At 49.0% G+C, this 21,863-nt stretch overlaps 1 long non-coding RNA gene across 1 annotated transcript in view; it reads right to left on the reverse strand.

Annotated features, from left to right (window-relative positions):
* LOC148055522 (uncharacterized) overlaps positions 1-11,811 on the reverse strand; it is a 34,080-nt gene extending 22,269 nt beyond the window's left edge. Inside the window, exons 1-2 of the long non-coding RNA XR_015705330.1 lie at positions 11,108-11,811; positions 8,845-9,178 (exon numbers count right to left, since the gene is read on the reverse strand). This is a non-coding gene — a long non-coding RNA (uncharacterized LOC148055522). The remainder of the gene's footprint in view (positions 1-8,844; positions 9,179-11,107) is intronic.
* Between the last annotated feature and the right edge of the window lie 10,052 nt (positions 11,812-21,863).

Genomic DNA, 21,863 nt, shown 5'->3' on the forward strand with positions numbered 1-21,863 from the left:
GCTCTGCTCCAGCCCCACAGGCTCAGGCAGAAAAAGAGGCTCCAACCAGCCCTAACTGGGTCATTTAAATTGTCTTTATAGCCAAAATATTTGCTTAAAAAACTTCAGCAGCCTTGTTGCCTCCTGAGCTCTCCTGGTTGCCTTTCCTCATCACCCCATTTATATTCAGCTTTTTCTCACTGTGTTAGATTCACAGTCCTTAGGAAAAGGACAGTATTTTGTATTAAAACAGTGTGTTTCACACATACAACTCCTAACAACTAATGCCGCTGCCATCCATATCTACATATTTTTCCAGGTTTGAGAAAAACCACCAAATTTCATCTGTATTAAGTTCCACATCAGGGTGAGCGCCCAAAGCCTGGTGTTACCTTTTGTGGGAACATGCCCAGGCCCAGGGATGGGAGAAAGGGCTGAAGACAGACATGGAGGGAGAACCAGCACCCACCTGAGTCAGGATGACCAGATGCTGTCCCTAGGAAAAGTTCAGGGACCACAGGGTACATGCAAAACTAGCACAACAATACCTTGCAAACCGCTCCCTGAGCATCCAGCTTTCAAGCCAGGAGTATGTCAGCATAGGGCTAAATCCAGCTGAATCTGAGGCTTAAATTCCCATGTGAATCTTGCAGGAAGTTCTCCCAGGATCACTTCAAAAAGGACCAAAAAGCATCACTCAGCTATGAGACAAAAACCACAAATAGATCCAGGATCCGAAGCCCTTTGCAGTAACTTAAGCACCGAGGAGGATGAGGAAGAAAAGCAAGGAGCTTTAAAAAAATGAAAAGACAGACAGAGAGAAAGCACTTATACAGGTGACAGCAGGTAATATCCTAACACTGAAGGACTAAACTCAGCAAGAAGCAGGGTGCCCAGCACAGATTTCGGCACCATAGCTGCACCCATCCAGCCTGCACGGACAGAGCCTGGCAAGCGCCAGTTCTGGGGTACCAGCACTTACACGCCACACAGGCCACACACAGAAAGTCCCACTGGCTATATAACTAACTACAAAAATACCTTCAAGGGCCTTTTCTGGGAGAGAGCAATCCTTTTCATGGGATCAGAGTGAGGCTGATCCAGAGCTGGAGTTCTGTGGTGATGCTCCTGCTGCAGCAGCATGCCTGGGTGCAGACAGAGTGCGGGACACCCAGGATGGGACACCCAGGGAGGCTTGATTTTATTACTGTCTTTGCCACAGCTGCAAAAACTACGGGCATGTCCCCCTGCATGGCAGGAGACAAGTGAGGCTGGCACTGGGACAGTAGGGAGCTTGGCAGGTCAGAACCGGCTGCCAGGGCAGGGGGATCAGCATCACGGGTGCACTGACAAGCGGGCATTTTTGCAGTGTTGCCACATAGGAAGGGGTATCAAAAGGTGAGGTGCCAGAACACCTCATCCCATGAGCAATGGGGGACTGAAAAAATTGCAAAACATAGCTGTGGGGCTACTAAACATGGGTGTATTCCCAGCACACCCTGAGTGACTCAGTCTGGGAATGCTGGGAAAGTGAGACATCAGGGTGGATTCCCAGCCTGGCAAGATGTTGCCACGGGGCAGGAGCAATGGAGATGGGCAGAGCTCTGGGGAAGCCCAGGACCAGGGTATGCTGCCACTGCTGGGCAACTACCCGAGCCTCTAATGTCAGCAGGGAAGGGGGCTTGGGGGGTGCAGGAACAGAGGAGCACTACACCAGCACAACAGCAATGGCTCAGAGCACAGGGCAGAAATGGGGTGCACTGGAGAAGTGTGTGGAGCCCCACAACAGAGGGATGTAGAGAGGGGCTGGCAAAACACCCCAGAGATGTTTCATTTTAATGGCACAAAACACTGGCCCTGTTTCATTTTAATGGCACAAAACACTGCTCATCCCTGCTCCTGCTCTCAAACTGCCTAATAACTAAACATCCAAAAGGCTGGTGATGCCAGCTGGGGGGTAAATACTGCCTTTGTGTGCCAGGGCAGGTGATTTCTCTCTGCAACCCCCCCATTCCCTCCAGCAGCAGATGGAGACCCCCTTCCTAATTATGGTCTTGTCACAGGCAGAAAAAAGACAGACAAATCTCCCAAAGAAGGCTGTCTGACAGGACAAAGACTCCTTGAAATGGGAGCTGAGCTGTTCTTTCCAGGATCAGAGCAGGGACAGAGGGAGGGGGGCACAGCACAAGGAGGGGGGCCGGGGCTGCCAGCAGTGCAGGGCAGGATGCGCACGCAGCCGGCACTTCCCCTCTTTGTCTGGAAAAGGAGGTCACGGGGGGGGGAACGGGGGGGATGCAGGGGAGGATGCAGGGCTGCGTCAGCCCCTCGTCAGAAAAGCAGCTGATCCCTTCTCCCAATCCCAATCCTCTGACCTCATCCCCAGGAACTGAGCCAACACAGCTCAACTGCGCGCATCTGGCGGATGAAAACAGCACTGCAAGGGACCTGGAAATATTAATACACAGCAAGGGGATCCCAGAGAAAACCCCCCAGTTTTCAAGGCCAGACAAGCCCCAATACCCACATGAAGCCAAAAAACCCTATGGCACCCCTGGCCCTAACCTGGGGTTCACCCAGGGGTCTCTTGAAGCTCAAATTGCAAATAAAATCACTGCCTGGTGCTGGCACCCCAGTGTGAACACCAAGGATGTGCACTGCGGGCACTACAGGCACAGTCCGGCTCCCAGTATCTCCCAGTAAGCACCACACACCTGCAGAGAGCCCACCAATAACATCCTAAGTGCTTCTTGCAGCAGCAGCAGCCTGGCAGAAGCCCAGGACAGGCAGGAGCTGCACCCCAGAGCTGGGTGCACCCGTCACCTGCAGCACCGCCAAAAGCAAGTGCCAGCAGCTGACTCCCACGCCGGCAGTGCCAGCACCAACGGGGACAGCAGCAGCTCCTCACTCCCAAGGAGGTAGCCCTGGGTCACAGCCCGACCTCGCTCCCGCTGACTTTTCTACACGTTCTCTGTTAGAAACGCCACCTCCACCTGGCAAAACATCTGCACCAGGACGTCTGCTGCAGCTGAACCAGCGCCTGGGCACCAGCTGGGTGCCCCGGGGAAAGCACTGTAATAGCAGGAAAAGTGCTGCTTGCCTGAAAGTGTAAGGAAAGGTCAGTCCAAGACACATACAGGCAACACCATCACCTATTGCAAGATGAAAACATCGACTGCTAAAATACATGGCTGTGCTACAGAAAGGTTCTGAGCTGGTTGTGGTTCTTCTCTCCAGACTGATGCATATGGGTGGGAAACTGGGAATGTACAAACACCTCTCAGACCAGCCACCACTGTACCCGTACTCATAGATTGCATACGTGTGATGAGGATTGACTTCAGTTTCTAGAAACTGAAGGCTACAGGCTCAAAACCCTCTCCTAGGGCATGATCCAGGGAAGAGATACACTACATACTCTGCAGAGATGAAACACTTACAAGATCTAGGGAGAAAGCTCTCCGAACAGGCTCTGCCTCCCTTGAAAAGCAAATGAACGTTCAGTTTCCCACCAGCACTGCTCCCAGAGCCCCATCAAAGTACACTGATGCCGTTAGTGTGTGTTTCCCAACACCACTCCAGGACAAACGAGGAAGCAAGAGCAGGGAAATGGTTAAGAGATAACAGCCACGAGCTCCAGCAAGGCAAATCCTGACTTGATATAAGGAGAATTATTATCACAAGGGTGGTTAAACACCAGAGAAGGGAACCCAGCTACATCTAGAGAGCTGGGACAATTTCTGTCCTTGAAGAGACTCAAAAACACAACTACAAAAGACCCTGAGCAATCTCCAACTTCTGGGTTAGCCCTGTTGAACCCGAGACCTCCAGAGGAGCCTTTCAGTCTGAATCATTCTGCGATACTGGAAGGACACCTTGTGAGTTCCCCCAATCATTCTCCTCAGCAGACACTTTTGAACCACGATTTACCAGCTCCCAGGTTTGTGCACAGACTTCCCCATTTTGTCCAAGAACGTTCCTGAGCAACAGAGGAAGAGAGAAGTTTCTGTACCTGTTCACTGCCACTTCTCAGCCAACATTGGCACAACATGTGTGGATGCTCAAGTAAGAGAGAAGCTACAGCTGCAGAATCCTGAAAGCCTCTGCCTTGCCAGAGAGAGGTGATGGAGCCAGGTGCACTGGGCTGGAAAAAGAAAAGGGAGGGAGGTATTGGACAGAGGAGATGTTTATGACAGAGATCCCTCCAGAAAGGCATACCGTGAGCAAGAGGAAGCAATGCCTCTCAGCATCCTGGAAATCTGAGGACATGTGAAGAGCACGTGGGGATGCTTTACATGCATGTGTGAGCACCAGGAGGGCGCAGTGAACCAGCAACAGACATTTTGCAAGCTAGTCCACATTGCTGGGCAGCATTTTCAGAAACCCTCAAAGTTTCATTCTCAAGAGAAACTTTGGCTTGGGTCTACACAAGGTGTTCAGGGCCCTGACCCCTAGCTAGGTGTATAGCTAGGTGTATAGCCCTGACCCCTAGCTAGCCGCCTGAACATGAGCCAGCAGTGTGCTCAGGTGGCCAAGAAGGCCAATGGCATCCTGGCTTGTATCAGAAATAATGTGGCCAGTGGGATGAGGGAAGTGATCATCCCCCTGTACTCAGCACTGGTGAGGCTGCACCTCGAGTACTGTGTTCAGTTTTGGGCTCCTCACTACAAGAAGGACATCGAGGTGCTGGAGCTTGTCCAAAGAAGGGCAACGAAGTTGGTGAAGGGTCTAGAGAACAAGTCTTATGAGGAGTGGCTGAGAGAGCTGGGGTTGTTTAGTCTGGAGAAGAAGAGGCTGAGGGGAGACCTTATCGCTCCCTACAACTACCTGAAAGGAGGCTGTAGTGAGGTCGGGGTCAGTCTCTTCTCCCTAGTAACATGTGATAGGACGAGAGGAAACAGCCTCAAGGTGCGCCAGGGGAAGTTTAGCTTGGATATTAGAAAAAACTTCTTCACCGAAAGGGTAGTCAGGCATTGGAACAGGCTGCCCAGGGAAGTGGTTGAGTCTCCATCCCTGGAGGTATTTAAAAGAAGGGTAGACGTGGTGCTCGAGGACATGGTTTAGTGGTGGACTTGACAGTGATTGATAGGTTAACGGTTGGACTCGGTGATCTTAAGGGTCTTTTCCAACCTTAACGATTCTATGATTCTATAAAGTCCCACTATCTGTTAATGGTACTTAGGCTTTCATGCATTAGGAGCTAAATACTTTCTAGATCTGGCTTTCTGGAGATAAGGAGTCACTGATTTCCAACAAAGCTCTGGATCTTATCAGATGGATAAGGAATTGGCTGGATGGAAGCATCCAAAGAACTATAATCAATGGCTCAATGTCCAAATGGAAACCAGTAACGAGTGGCGTCACATAAGTGTCTGTTCTGGGACCAATAATATTTAATATTGTAATTAATGACATGAACAGTGGGATTGAGTGTATACTCATCAAGTTTGCAGACAACACCAAGCTGAGTGGTGCAGTTGATTCACTCGAGGGAAGGGATACCAACCAGAGGGACATGGACAGGCTGGAGGAGTGGGCCCATGTGCAACTCAAAGTTCAACAAGGCCAAGTGCAAGGTCCTGCACACGGGTCAGGCCAATCCCCAATATCAGTACAGATGGGGGGATGAATGGATGGTGAGCAGCCCTGTGGAGAAGGACTTGGGTGTACTGGTGGGTGAAAAATGGGACATGAGGAGGCAATGTGTGCTTGCCACCCAGAAAGCTAATCGTGTCCTGGGCTGCATCACTAGCAGCGTGGCCAGCAGGTCGTGGGAGGTGATTCTCTCCCTCTGTTCTGCCCTTGTGAGACCTCCCTGGAGCACTGTGTCCAGCTCTGGGGTCCCCAGCACAAGACGGACCTGTGAGAGCGGGTTCAGAGGAGGCCACGGAAACAGTCTGAGGGCTGGAATACCTTGGCTATGGAGAAAGGCTGAGAGAGTTGGGGTTGTTCAGCCTGGAGAAGAGAAGGCTGAGGGGAGGCCTTATTGTGGCCTTTTAGCCCCTTAAAGGGGCTTATAAGAAAGATGGAGAGAGACTTTCTACCAGGACCTCTCATGACAGGACAAGGGGCAAGCGTTTTAAACTAAGAGGGTAGATTTAGGTTGGACGTAAGGAAAAAAATGTTTTACAATGAGGGTGGTGAGACACTGAAAAACGTTGCCCCATCCCTGGAAGGGTTCAGGGTCAGGTTGGACGCGGCTTTGAGCAACCTCATCTAGTGGAAGATGGCCCTGCCCATGGAAGGGGGGTTGCAACTAGATGATCTCTGAAGGGCCCTTCCAACCCAAACCATTCTATGGTCTCTCAACATTACTACCTCCTGCCTCTCTAGATTACACCTACCAGAAAATAAAACAGATAATACAGAAGGAACTTTATCCACAGGCTGTTTGACAGGGAAAACCACCCAACACAGAAAATGACTGCATGCTCTTGAATGAGTTATTTGCAGCAGCACACCTGAGGGGGAAGCATCTGGGCTGCACTGTGTTATCAACACAGCCAGGGCAAGCATTGCCCCAGCGCACAGCTCAGGTCTGCGGGGCTGGAGCACATAAAGAATCAACTAAGACAAGAAAGAAAATTATTTTATGTGATTCTTTACAAGCAATTAAGAAAGCAAATGAAATCGCTCCCACCGAGGGAACCGCTGGGTGACAGGGCTCTGCTACTGCTGGCATTAGTGCAGAGCAAGGGCAGTGCCACCCTGGCCACAGCTCTGGTCGCCAAGCTGGCCACACTCTGGGTGGCAGAGGATTTGCTGGACCACTGTGGAAGCCCACGCAGGAAAGGCACAGACGTGCAGCAGGGAGCAAACTCTGCTCCTCTGCAGCCTGCTGACACTCGGGCCAGAAACCTGCCTCTGACCGGCTCTGCAGGTGCTGCCTTGCACTGGCACCCCCAGACCTCTCCGGCAGCACAGCCAGGACTCGGCTCCCCCCAAAAATCCACACCCAGGACTGGAAGCTCACTCTGACAGGCTCTCAAGCAGGGCTCTAAACACAGGCCGCCGCAGGGACACAAAGCCTCCATGCAAAACCAAGAGATCCATGTGCCACCTGGTGTCCAAAAGCAGCTCTGCACCGTGACCTGAATTGCTGAGAGACTGAGATATTAACCTGCCTAAAATGGAAATAATACAACCCTCGGGACAAGCAGCACCCGACTCTGCTGCAGAAACTCCGAGAGCCACCCTACCTGTCCTAAACACCTGCAGGTTAAGAGTACAGCAACCCAGACCTTCAGAAAACACCTGAAGCTTTTCCTTCATGCAGGTTAATTCTGGCCCAGTAGGAAACTGTTTGCCAGGCACCCATGTCCTAGTGACATCTCAAACTACGAAACTTAACTAAAAAGAAAAAATAATCAGGGCATTCAGAAAAACAGCCTTCAACTTAGAAATCAAAGGAGGAAGGGAAACGCCAAGCAGATGCTTCCAGTACCAGCAGCAGAGCAAGGAGCTGCTGACAAAAAAAAGCAGCGTAAAATGGCCTTGAAGTGAAATCTTGCTGTCCCTGCAGCTGGTGCCAGCACCGAGGCAGGTGCTGGGCTGTGCCCTTCAGCAGCCAGAAGAGTCAGGGCTGGCCCTGGGGCAAAGCACCAAACAACAGTCATACACTTTGGTGAAGAACAGATTTCTCTGATGAACATGCAGTTCTCTTCCCCTGACCAAGAAGAATAGCTCAAAGGCACGAGACTTTTCTCTCCTTCCACCTTCTTAAGGAACATAAGGTTGGGGATGTCTGTGTACATCGCCTTTCAAAAGCCCTCCTATTCATATATCCCCTCTACTGCACATCTGCAGGGCTTGCCCTAAGTGCTAGGACGTAACACAGTCCCAAACCCTGTCCTCAGGGCAGGGGCAAGTCCCCTCCAAAGGGCAGGGCCTGGAGGTGCAGGCAGAGTGAAGGGCACAGAGCGTGAGGGCAGGAACACTGCGTCTCCCCAGGCAATGCACACAAACAGCGCCTGGGTCCTGCTGCTCTCCTGCCTCGAGTGCAAAGGTGGGAAAATAGCTCTATAAATGTTTAATAGTGAGAGAGATGTTACAGAGAGCACTCAGAGATGGGGGACGAGAGCTGCAGCATCTACCTGGTAATGCAGGAGGAAGGAGAGTAGAGAAAACCAGTGAGAAAAGCCATAACTGGCCGTACACGGTGCCAAGCAGACATCTCTACCAGGCAGCCTACTCTTAACACAACTGTTGGGACAGGTAACCAAGCAGAAGCAAGAGGAATGGTGCAGAAAGAAAGCACAATATCCATACTCGAGAGGATGCAAGGCACAGACGGTGCAGCAGTGCACCACGTGCCACAAAGTCCTGTTACTGCCACAAACCCTGCCTACAGCCAACCTGGCTCTGCCTTGCAGGCTGCTCGCGAGTCACACGGAGATGCAGGCATCGTGCAGCTGTGGCTTAGCCAGGAGATCCCTCCCTCCCCTCATAGCTGAAAAGGACCACATCATCTGGAAGGGCCTCCAGGCCTTCATGAGATCTTGCTAAGGACTGCCAGCTTATTAAGCCAGGTTACACCGGAGAGACACCTCAGGTCCCAGCTGAAACCAGGACACCACCAGAACTTTCAAAGGAAAGCATGTGCCAGCAGACTGCAAGCCAGACCTCCCGCATGGTTTCAGGAGGACCAAGCACTTCAGGTCCCTGTGTGCTCTGCCCTGCCCTCTCTGCATTCAGAGGCAAAGAAGAAATCACCTCCTTCTACAGAAAATTGCCTTTTCTATACAGTAGAGAAAGCAGGGCCATGAAATCCCTCAGCCAGGGTGATGTGAGATGAGACACAAGGGAAAGGACGAGCTTGCTGGGGTGAAAGAACAAGGTGTAAGGTGGCCTTGAAAATGTAGGTCCTACCTTAGTCCAATGTGGTCTTTGTTGTTGTACGGCTGGCTGAGCATCTTCTTTGGAGGTGATCCCCACAGAAGCAGTCAAGGTGCACAGGCTCCCCCCAACCTGAAGCCAAGGGCAGGAGGGGGAATACCCATTCTTCATGGAGGTGGTGGGATGTCAGAACAACCCAGGAGCGGAGGAGCTGGTGGGAAGTCTCCAGAAACAGTCCCTGGGAGTGGATGGGTGGCAGTGGCTGTATGTTCCCTGCAGTACCTGGAAGCGAAGCTGCAGGCAGGGAAGAAGAGTCTGAAGCCATTTTTCTTTTGGTGCCTTCAAGATCTTCTTTCAGCCTCTCCATCTGAAACAAACAAGAACATGCTCGTGGTCAGCTCATGCTCAGTTGCCCAGAGCAAACAGGGTACCACCCTGAAGCACATCCCAAATGATCAAGCTTATCTCAAATGCCCATCCGTCTCCTCACAAGATGCTGCCAACTTCCCTTGTCAATGAAAAACGAGCAGAAGGCAGCATAACAGGTGACCCGTACCATCAGTTGGGGACTTGAAGTCCTCCTCCCATGTGCTGATAGAGGGAAAGATGCATTCCTGCAGCAGGGCGACCTCAGAAGAGGTCTGGTGAGCAAGCTACAGCTGGAAGCACAATAGTGAAGTAGAGTCTGTTCCCAACCCCAAAAGTCAGTGGTTGAAACAGGTCTCAGAGACATGTGGTGGTTTATTAGGTCTGTCTCAACTGTCAGGAAGCTAGTGAATATATATAGAAGTGTCCCAGCGATCTATGTCCATAAAGATCAAACAGGGTGCTAGAGATGCACTGTGTAGCATAGAAAGAAAACCCCAATTCTCTGTTTGCACCATCCTAGTGCCAGTGAGGATAAACAGGGAAGAAAATCTGTGGATCTGGAGGACAGCCAGAGCCTGTGCTCTTATGCTGGTGTGTCCACACCACAGTCAGCCCGTAGCCCTTGCTGTCTGACACCTCAGAGACCCTGACAGACCTTCTCTTGTGCTGCACGACCCCTTTTCACCACATGCCCTCCTCTCCTCTCTCAGCTTTTGACCTGACCCTGGCATCAGGCACTACAAGCCTGGTGTGATGAAGCCTCTTGCCCATAGTTTCCAGTATCTCAGAAAGGAGAGGTATCCCCTGGTCAGCTCACTCCTGCCTCGTGATGGGGCAGAGGCAGAACAGGAGCTGCCACTACCAACTGCCCAGCCCCAAGTTGCCCAAGAACTGCAGCAAAATTAGTCAAATATTTCCCTCCCTCTGAGCTGTGCTTTCTGAACTTGCCAAAGGTAAACAGCCAGAGGGAGAAGGCCCAATAGAGAGATGTTTTTCTTTCTCTCCTCCATCAGAGGAGCTGCTTACAAAAGTATGTACTCACCAAGAAAGGGAATTCTATAGAACTTCGATTTCAAGACCATTTGTTTTGTAAAAACAATTGCAAGAAGCTTTATCTTGCTTTCTGTTATTTTTCTCAGGGGTAAAGTAGTCAATATGTTTCCAAAAAAATAACCAGTGTGCATTTTCTATTCTATCAGACAAGGGACTTAGGAGCACAAATGTCCACATTCAAATCCAAAAGTTTCCTTTACTGGTCGGTCTTTGCTTTCCAGAGAGCAAAACCAAGTACGCACAGACTGCCTGGGGTCCAGGCAGAGCATGGCACTTGGTGCAGCAACAGGAGATTGCTTGAACTGAGGTCGTCAGCAGGGCAGATCTGGGTGATGCTGAGCTGAAAGAAGCATGAGAGGGGAATGCTGGACAAAGTACAGGAGGAAAGATTCAAGGCAGACAACTCTATTCATATTAAATCTAAGATTCAAACCTCTTTAGAGCACAACAAAACACCAGAGCTGCCTGTGGAGTAGAAGAGCAGGACGAGAATCAGCTCAAGGAAAGCTGACCCAGAGACTACTTTTGGGCTAGGGAGAAATTAGTCATCTGTGGACTGATCCTGCTGGCCTCAGGTCTATGGATACCACCAAGAGAATAAGAAAGCAGGAAGCAGCCAGAGCAGCACCAGTGTCATTCAGCCTCTTTGTCTTTCTCCTGTCTCTACCTGTTTAAGCAAAAGTGGCTCAGAGCCTCCTGAGGGCACTCCCCAAATCTCTGACCAGGGGAGCCTCTCATCATTGTTTTTCCTCCTTCCAATGTCATCTCTCCCCAGAGAGGGACAGAGGTCTTTGAGGAGAACACAGTCTCTGGCCAGCTGTAACCCATCCCCAACTCATCAGCCCACGTCTCAGCCTGAGAAGGACCTCCTCACTTGGATGGGAGACTTTGCTTGCCAGCTCCTGCTTCTCCGCAGTCATCTGCTGATTCTCCACATCCAGCATCATCTTCCCACCACGTGCATCAAGTAGTTTCTCCTCAAAGTCCCTTTTCGTCTTCTTAATTTCAATCTGCAGCTCTTCTGTGCAGTCAGTTCAGCTGCAGAAGCAACAAACAGGGCTGAGCAGGAATGTACAAGGAGTATGTGTATATATAGGGATGGGGGGGTGGTGCTTTTCCTCAAAACCTCAACCACCCAGCCCTCATGCAGTACTCCAGTGACAATCAAAGATGAAGACTCATGCCTCTGACTAAACCGAGAGGCAAAAACCCCCTCCTAACAGCCCATCTCCAGTCCCGCAGTGTTGGCCTCAAGTTTGCCAAGGCACACGTTCACGCTGCAACACAGGCAGCAACACCTTTCTTGCTGGGAAGGATTCACTACAGATCTGGCACAGTCTGGAGGCAGCTGCTTGCACCACCGTGACGGGAATGGCGTTTTTCAATTCCACCCCATCACAGCTTCCATTATTTCCTACCAGACAGAAACTGCAGGGGACTATCTGACTGCCTCTGAGTTCAAAAGGTAGGGGAGACACATGCCCACACCTCAAATGTTTTTTTCCCTCACTGTGACAGCTGCAACCTGTTTTTTTTTTGTTTGTTTTTTTTTTTAATTAAGATGTAAGTACATGCTCTGTCAGAAAGATCAAGCACAACATGTACATTGGTAATCAATTAGACAGAAGTGAGTGGCAGCACTTGTAGTCCAGCATCAGGTAACCTATCTGTTACCCAACCACCTCAGCAAAAAACTTTGTCTCCGGTTCCACCACTCTGCTTCAATTTTCTCCAGCTTGGTTTTACCAATCAAGTTATCTAAAAAGAAAAAGAAGGAAAATACAATTAAGAAAAGCACTGCTGTAAACACACTCCCCTTTTCTTTCTCCAATACATCCCACAAGCCTCAAGATGCCCCATGCCACTCACTGCAGGGCTGTGCTCTGCCCTTGCTGGAGAAACCCCCTCTGCCCACTGTCTCCTACTGCAGAACCTCTGCCTGAAGACTGACATGTCCTTCTCTTAGGGAGGACACCAGAGGATAATGGTTTCTTCTGGAAGCCGCTGTCAATATAAACCACTGAATCTTGGCAGCACTCCCTGCCCAAACACAGAAGTGTTCTGGATTTGATACGGGTGGAATCGCCGTGCCCCAAGCAATGCCACACGTGTCCCATGTGAAGTAGTGAAGATCAGCCTCAATACCCATTCCACATGCTGAAAACAAACACCAGAAGACAGCTCAGCTCAAGGAAAAAGTATGGAGAGAAGAAGAAGAAGGTCTGATAGCCAACAGCTCCAGTGAGTACAGGGATGAAGTGACAGGGTTTGCTCTAGGACCATGATCTGACAGGGCTGGTTTCAGCCAAGCTATATCAGCGAAAGGACTTACCTATCCACTGCTCAGGGTTCATATGTCAAGGTGCTTGCACTTGAAGTCAGGGTCAGCTCCGTTCTTGTACACTACGATTTGGGAGTCATATTCATCAGCTAGCCAATAATAGCGAGGTCTGCAGCAGAAGATGACAAAGCAACAAAGCATTAATATTCCTGCAAGCAGTCGTGTTCAAATAAGGAAAGGTCCCACAATGAAGTATTTGTTGTTGAGTTTACATAAAGATGCCCAATTATAACTTTTCAAGATTTCAGAGAACACGAACGAGGGAAATGTGGAAAGGCATCTCCATGCAGGACAAGCAAGCAAGCTAGGACTTCTCCAACTAGACAGACGGTGAAGGGGAGGAACAACAGAAGTTTAAAATGATGAATTGTAAGGGTATGGAAAGGATAAGGAGGATTCTGCAGTTCACCATCTATTGAAACAAGACTGGAGCCATCCCACAAGGTCAGGAATTGGGTTCAAAACAAACAGAAGGAGGCAGCTGCTCACGTTAGAGGTAGCAGAGCTGTGGCTCCCTTGCCCTGGATCTTATAGATGCTCAGAGATGATGCATCCTCAAGAGGGACCAGGCAGGTTTTTGGAAAAAACAAATCTACTCAGGGTTACTCATTGAAACTACACCTGACTCGAACAGTCTTGGAGCAGTGTGTGCTTGGAGGCCAGAAGAGCATTGAGGGAACTGTTATAGATGGTTCCCCTTTCTCACGTGCTTCCCCAGGCACCAGCTTCTGGCCACTGTCTCAGGCAGGACATTCAGGCAGACCAAGTAATCAAACATTTGGTCTGATACCGTAGAGTATGTTCTCTTAAATAGAAAGCTTGCTTTTTAGATAACATGGGGTCTCTTATTTCTCAGAATCTCTGATAGAAGCAATAAAGCATCAAGAGATCAATGGCAAGTAGACTCCATACTAGCCAACCCTCAGCTTTTTGACTAGCATCTCCCCTACCGCTGGCTACCAGCTATTTCTCCTCTAAACTAACCTTTATCCTCTGCCCCTGCAGTATAGGTTCCCCCTCTGCTCACACAGGCTGCAGCGAGCTCACCCCTCTCCTGCTGGCAGCAACCTTCACTGTCGTTCACCCAGGAACAGCAACTCCGGAATGAGTTCAGAAAACAACTTTCAGCGCTCAGCAGTTGCTAGAAGGCAATTATCTCAGCTATTCTTAGACCTTCCAACAAGTTCTTTCCTTTATCTTTGCTTTATGTGGGACTTCTGGTTGCTTTATTTTATTCTCTTTCATCTAATGATTCGTCCTGTTTGTTTGGCACAGTATCTTTCCCCTTGTGAAAGTCAACTTCTTTCAAAATGGAGAGCATAAACCACAAATGTAAAAAAAATCCACAACAATCATCTGACTACACGAAGTTGTGAACTCTGCAACCATTTGCAAGGAAGCACACAAAGAGCAATTTAAAAGGAGTTTGCTCTACACACGAATGTGCCGGATTATATCCTTGGCGTATTTAAGCACAGTGGCAGACATATGGAGGGAGTATGTGCATAGATATAGAAAACAAAGGGTTGAACACTATTTAACTTTTTTTTTTTTAACTAATTTCAAGTAACTTTAAGCTTTCAATAACCCTTTAGGTGAGCACTACCTTTTGCATGAGGATTTCTCTGGGGATCCTCTGCATAATACTCCTTTTCTCTCTCTTCTCCCTAAAAATATTAGTCTTACAAGTCTTCCTCACAACTGAAAAGAACAAAGCCACTTTAACAAAAAAGGAAAACAGAACAGCTGTGAAAAACAGAGAATTTATGAATTTTCTCTTTTCTGCTCTTTGCAGGCAAAGGCACAAGAAGGATCATGGCAATTTTGTTAATCTGTTTTTAAGAATAATTTGGAATAAAAACAGCAGCAAACTGGCTGCAGACCACAGCCAAGCAGCACTAGATATACATGCCATCACCAAAGCCCTTAGAAGGAGGCCACCCTCAGCTTTTGGGCTGCAGGTCCCAGACAATGGCATCGACTTGCATGCAAGCAGACTCCTGCCACCTTCTCCTTAAAGCCTCTCACTTCCCTGTCAAAAAACAACCCTAAAATTCCCATTCTGTGTTCTGATGAGGCGATTTAGTGCCCCAGGGAATGATACCAGAACTGATCTTCGAGGGGAAAGAGTGCAGGGGTGTCCTAGTTTCAGCTGGGATAGAGTTGATTTTTTTCCTTCTTAGTAGCTGGTATAGTGCTGTGTTTTGGATTTAGTATGAGAATAATGTTGATAACACACTGATGTTTTAGTTGTTGCTAAGTAGTGCTTACACCAGTCAAGGACTTTCCCATGCTCTGCCCGGTGCACAAGAAGCTGGGAGGGAGCACAGCCAGGACAGCTGACCCAGACTGGCCCAAGGGCTATTCCATACCGTATGGCGTCATGCTCAGTCTATAAACTGGGGGGAGTTGGCCAGGGGGCAGCGATTGCTGCTCGGGGACAGGCTGGGCATTGGTTGGTGGGTGGTGAGCAATTGTATCGTGTGTCACTTGCTTAGTATATTATTATTATTATTATTATTACCACTACTACTACTATTCTATTTCATTTTACTTCAATTATTAAACTCTTCTTATCTCAACCCATGAGTTTTCTGACTTTCACCCTTCCAACTCTCTCCCCCATCCCACTGGGGTGGGGGGAGTGAGCGAGCGGCTGGGTGGTGCTTAGTTGCCAGCTGGGGTTTAACCACGACAAGGGGCCACTTCTGGGGGCAGGGATGGAAAGGTTTTGGTTGAGTCTCTCGCCCGTGAGGAGGGCTTGGGAGTTAGCAGGGCAACAGTAGGGTCTCGACTCACCTCTTTACTCTTGCCCACCCCATCAAAAGCCAGGCCTGAACTACCAGCTGCCTCCTCCACTTTCCAGATCAAGTCAAGAAGTGAGCTGCTCCTTACCTTAAGGAGGTGTTGAAATCCAGGATGCATCAGCTTCCCACCAATGTCAACTCTGAAGTCCAGCTCATGAGGAGGGTTGACTGTGGAATTGATTAGCTGCACACAGGCCACCTAAAAAACAATTGAACAAAAAATCAAGAGATACCTTCTGACCATGAGCTGGAAGTCAGTGGTTCAGGTCTTACAAGGCGGCCAGACCACGCACAAAGCTGCAGCAGAAAAAAAGCAGTAAAGCCAAAGGCATTTTTCATCCATACCAAATCCATCCTGCTACAAGGTCTCCAGCTCCTGTGTTAGGCTCCAAGTGCCATGTCCACCATAACCTGAGGAATTAAGTACCTTCAGTGCCCCTGAGTCACCACTCTTCAGGCATCCAACAGAGGCTGGAATCGCTCCACTTCATCTATTCCTGCTCCTTCAGTCAATGCCTCCAGAGCTTGCTCATCCCTGCCGTGAGACAGGATCAGCTGCATTCCCACAGGGCTGGACAAAGAGATGGAAAGTATTTTGTAGGACCCAGGATAAGTATATGATTGAGGTGATGGTACCAGAAAACGTACAGCAGGGGAAAAAGCAAAAGAAAGCAGTGTGAGGATAGTAAGGATTTAATAAAGAGGAAGACACTTCACCACCTTTTTCCCTGCTCGTTCCAGCAACTGCACTGAGGTACCCAGGCAGACACCACAAGGCAGAAGCTGTGGGTGGGGATGGTTGTCTCCAGGCACTAGACAAGGCCTTTGCCTGGTTGTTCACAAAAGCCTCCAGGTATCAGATGATCTCACATCTGCTCCATGTCCCATAGGAGCTGTGAGGAAGACAATCAGCCAGGTGACAAACCTACGGAACAAGATACAACCCCTCTCCCCTCCAGAGCTCCTTGACAAGGCTTGAATGAGGCTGTTAGCAGCCACACCAAGATCCCACCTTAATTGCATCTTATAGAGAAAAGACAGGGGAACAGGTCGTTTATGCAGGAAATCACTAGACTGAGCTCTGATATACCCAATATCAGATATATACGTGTCAATATTTGGGGGTTGAACTAGATGATCTTTAAAGGTCCCTTCCAACCCAAACCATTCTATGGTTCTATGCTAACATCCATATTGCTACAAACTGCCTCCCTCTATGCACAGGAATCCCTCAACTCCATCCCAAACAAAGATCTCAGCCCAGATGTAAGTAGCTGAGATGCCACAAGACGACATGGTGGGATGAAAAAGAAAAAAAAAAAAAGGTACTTGCCCCCCACCCCCCCCATGAACAGAGCACCACATTGGCATTGTGAATCCGAGCACTTTCCAGAAATCTCGTGAAGAAAAAAAATAACGGGATTGCAAGACAGCAAGTCAACCTCAAGAACTGCAGGAGAGATGTGTGAATGTTATCAGCTGCCATGAAAAAGCAAACCCCCCAAATGCCGGAGTGGCAGGAGCAGCAAGAGGAAACCAAGGGCAGGCACTGCCAGGCACGAGGGTAGGAAGAAAGGGCTGAGCTGCAACCTGTTTAGACAGTGTTTATAGAGGAGGAGAGATGGGGTATTGAGGGAGCAGAGGAGCTGAAAACAGTCAAGTGAAGAGGGTCAAGAAAGCAGATATAGAAACACTCAGCTCACAAATGCAACGTCTCAGTGCAAACTGCTCAGAGCGACTGTCAAAAAAAAGCATCAAGTGAACTTCAGAGAGAACATGGCCACATAGCTTAGTCCCCAGCCTCAGAAATTACTGGGAAATTTCATTGGACATCCTGCTCCAAGAGACCTTTTTTTCTCTCCCCCTCTAAAAATTATCTCTGTCCAAGGTTTTGAAAGGATATCAAAGCAGTCAAGGCTTATTCAGGTTTAAGGCAGAAGATATTTGCATGCAAATAGCAGGGGGCTTCACCCCAAATTAAACATGCGCAAGTGGGCCTGTCATTGGACAACTTTTTTTTTTTTAATACATAAAAGCTACATATTTCTCAAACTAGAGTCTCACTGATTTTCTCTCTTGCAAAGAGACATTTTTAAACATACCAAGACATATCCAAAACATTCAGAATGCACCAAGGTTTTCTTTATAGTAAAAACTCTAGTTTGAATAGCAAAGAGCATTTTCAGGAATTTTCAAAAAGACATTTGAGTTACATTACCATTAAACATATGTTAAATATTTTAGTAGGTTGAAGGCTGACAATAGTGTGCAAGGACAGTTTTTCTGGACATCTAACCCCTGGGTAGAAATTCTAGATAGTTTCCTTTATTTTCATCCATAAAATTCTACCTAATTTATTGACAGAAGTCCAAAGAGCTACAATAAGCTTTTAAAACAGTGCACAGCAAATAAAAAGCAATTAAACAAACACAAGATACCCCAGGTGGGTACCCTGAGGCACTAAAGAGGAATGAAAGGTCTCCCTTCAGTCCAAGCTCAATGAAAGGGACAAGAAGGACAACAAGAAGGATGACAAAGGGCAAGGGCAGGGCCAGGAATGGCTGCTGGGGCTGAATGAAGCCAGGGGACCAAAGCTCTCCTGGCATCACTGCACCCCTCGAGGCTTGCACAGCCCCCTGAGCACCCCAGCCCCTCTCACCTCTACTTGTGCAGCCGCAAGGGAAGAGCATCAGACATAACTCAAAGGGTCTGCCATAGGAAAAGGTGCATTTTTAACATCTATTGGCGAAACACACTTAAAATGTGCCTTCCCTCACCACCACCGTCACCTAACAGGGCTGCATTTTGGCTGGAAGAGCTTGAGTTTGTTTTTCACACCCTGAAAAATGAAATTAGGAATGAAGAAGGAAACCTGCCTTCCAGCCCGTCTTAGGCTGCAGAGAGGAGAAACGGAAAAATCCTCCCCAAGACAGGAGTCATGGCTCACATAAAAGGCTTCCAAGCAAGAGCAAAAACCAGGCATCATCCTTCATCTCTGCATGCTGTTAGGAAAATTTACTCTATAATTGTTAGCCTTTGTCCAGTCCGACAGTATCAGGGACTGGGAGAGAGATTTTACGATCTCAGTCACACACTCTGGAATCAATAAAGGCCACAGCACTCCCAAAATTCTGCACATGCCATATGAGTTCAGGAGTCGGGACCCTTGCGGGAAGATGATGATGATGATGATGATGATGATAATAATAATAATAATAATAGCAGCAGCAAAGAGAAAACTCCTGCAAGAGATATTTTCTCACTAATTAACAGGCCGAGCAGGAGACCAGAGAAGGAGATAAGACATTAACATTTCTTCCCCTCCTTAGAGGGAACAAAGGTTTAACAGTCAGTGCTGCCTGGAAAATCAGCAGCTTCAAAACAGGCTCATTAACTCTGAAAGCCCAACGCCTACGGGACAGGGAGAAGCACAAAGAAACCACAGACCTGTAATCAGGACCCTGCTTGGTCCCCACTGAGCCAGGCTTTGCCTCTCCCTTTCCATGACAGAGGAGCTCCTGAAAAGCTTTGGGTTACACACTCCATCCACCAAAACCTGAAAATAAATGACATGATTTGATTATCAAAACGCACAAGCACAACTTCATGTACTACACACGCTCTCAGCATCATTTTTGGGTTTTATGAGCTCCCAGGGGCAGATTTTCACCCCATCCATCAGCCGGGTGCTGTAACAGGAGCGCAAACACCTCCCGCTCCGGCTCCTGATGTGCAAAGTGCCTTGGGACCCCGGGCTGAGGCGTTAACGCAAACCAAGCAACACCAAGGGTTAAACTCAGTATTGCTGGAGTCTCCCGAAAACGCAAAATTAAAGGGTAAAAATGAAAACATAGAATGGAAATATACTATTTTTTTTTGCAGTTTGCTAAGCCCCGGGGGCCTGCACCAAGCACCCGAGCAGCAACTAAACCTAAACTAACCCCCCAAAACAGTACAGGAAGTGTTTTTATATCGATCAGCGGTAATTTAGAGGAGAAAGCCCGAGGGTTTGTCAGCTCCGGTAAAATCTGCGCCCCCGGACACGCCGCGCTCGCCGCCGCGAGCCCGCGGCACGCCGGACATGAATATTCATGAGGCCCCGCCGGGCCCCGCCCACCCCGGGCTCCGCCCCCAGCTCAGGGGGCGCATCCCCGCGCCGCCGCCGCGCCCTGGGTGCCGCAGGGGCTGGGCCGGGCCGGGGGGCGAGGGGGAGAGGGAAAAGGGAGGAAAAATGATGCTCTAGCACCCAAAATGGCCTTCACCCTCCCCTGACCCCCGCTGCACACCCACCACTGCAACTCAGGGCAGTCCTGCACCTTAGAAAGTACCGCTGTTGGACAGAGTTGTGCAAGCGCGTGTTCTCAAACATTTCCTATGGATAATTAAATCAGGCCTGGATAATTAAATCAGGCCTCTTTTAATTCCAGTTGTTGCCAGCCCACCCAGTGTTTTAGGGAGCAGCCTACCAGTGGTCCGGTGACCCAGCCGCCGGGAGGTGCAGGTTTGTCACCTCATCAAGGCTGGGGTCAGCCTGGTCTTACCCCAGCACCAGGCATCTGTGACTGGGCGATGCCAGGGATAAACTCTGGTCTAACACGGCTCCAGTAACGCTGCAAATACTGGATAGCAAGTATAATGCACGCTTTCTTATTTTTGACAGCTCTCCTGCAGTGCAAAACCACAACTCTACAGACTGAATGTGTTTTCTAAAAACAAAACAAGTCCACCTTTAGAAATCCAGGCAAGACAACACTCCAGATTTCCAGCCCTGTTTCAAAGTGCAGGACAGAGCAGGGCTCTGAAAAGAGAAAGCTGGGACAGCGCTGAGGGGAAGAATGGGCTGCGAGCTTTGGTAAGTTCATTCCCATCTTCACACGTAAGAGAGAGTTACAAGGGAAGAAATTGCCTTCCCTCCCCCCCCAAGCAAACACTGCCTGCTACCCAAGGCGGGAGCCTGAATTGCCCCTGTAAATTGGTTTTGCTACAGGGGGTGATGACAGCAGCAGAGGGAACAAGCCGGCTCTCCGACACCAGGTGAGAGGCAAGCCGGAATAAAACAAGTTTATTTTCTATTCAGACACGAGCGTTTCTTTTTCACAAGCCTGGCTAGTCACTGAAGCAGCATTTTGTGTCTTCTGATTTGCAAAGAACATTTTCTCGGCTACAGAATACTAGAAACAAATACAGCTGACCAAAGAGGGGTCAGAGTAAGGTCCATCTAGCCCAGTGCCCGCTCCGCAGCAGCCAAACAGCAAATGCAGGAATGGTACAAGCACAGGGTAAGGACGCAGCAATACTTCACAGAGTACTCTCCCAGTCACCAACAATTTGCACCCAGTGTGCCTTTGTATTAACAACCTTGATTTCCCCCTCCCCCCCTCCCCCCCAGTCCCTTTTTGAAACCACAGTCACAGTACCTGGTGGCAAAAGCTTCCACAGCTCAACTAGGTGTGTGCAAAGCAACCTCTTTTGAGCTGGCCCTTGGGAGTTTCATTTGATGCTCCCCTACTATCTAAATATTTGGAGAAACCCTGTCCAACACTTGTCGTTTTACAGACCTTACAAATCCTTTACCAGCTCAGTTCTCTCTCTCCAGCTGAAGAATCCTCACCCATCGAGTCATTCCTCATATGGGAGCTGTGCTATACCTTTGATCATCCTTCCCCACACCTAGTCTAATTCTACCATAACTTATTTCTCTGGGCACCTAGTGGGAGTAACACTGACTTACTGCCTGCTTCATGCTGTAGTTACATGAACTGTAGCTCACTTGTGGCCAGACTTCACCTCCTCCCCATGGAGCTGAAGCCTTGGGCTGGCACTTGCGTAAATATCCTAACAGGAACGGGCACCACCTGTGAACACATCAACAGATCTGGTCAAGTTGGTGTCTCCCTCTGGCCTTCACCTACCATGTTAGACACCTTCAGTTCAATACTTTTTTTTCTCTCTTGTTTTTCCACAGGTTTACTGGCAGAGACTAGACCTAAGAAGAATGTCAATCCACAAAGACCAGCATGAGCTTATTTGATAAAGTGACAAGTGCAGAGAGAGATAGTGGCAGGTCTAAAAAACGAAGAAAAATAGTCACTAATATAGGCTTTAGGGAAGCGAGACTGCAAAGAGCAGACTCTTACAGAAACTGCAACTCAAAGGAACCATGATTTTTAAAACAATTGCAGGAAAGGTTTCTTGAACCAGCTCTGCAGCTTTCTGCAAAGATTTTACTGGAATCGGAGGCACAAGCAGGAGCGTCCATCAGCCCACAGGTCCTCTTGTAAGGGAATTCAGGGCTCTCTCCTCATTGTGCAGTGATGCTCAAAACTCACCAGCATACACTTTGAGGAGCTGAATGCCCTCCGCTCATTCAGACAGGTCAGACAGCAGAGGACACTACCCTGGCCAGGGATGATACGCATGTTCTCAATCCTTGGGAGGACAGGACCCAAAAAGGTGTGAGCATTAAACAGACGAACAACAGG

The sequence above is a fragment of the Nipponia nippon genome, unplaced genomic scaffold (assembly GCF_047370975.1).
Source record: "Nipponia nippon isolate SJK-2023a ecotype South Korea unplaced genomic scaffold, ASM4737097v1 scaffold_21, whole genome shotgun sequence".
Classification (NCBI taxonomy): domain Eukaryota; kingdom Metazoa; phylum Chordata; class Aves; order Pelecaniformes; family Threskiornithidae; genus Nipponia; species Nipponia nippon.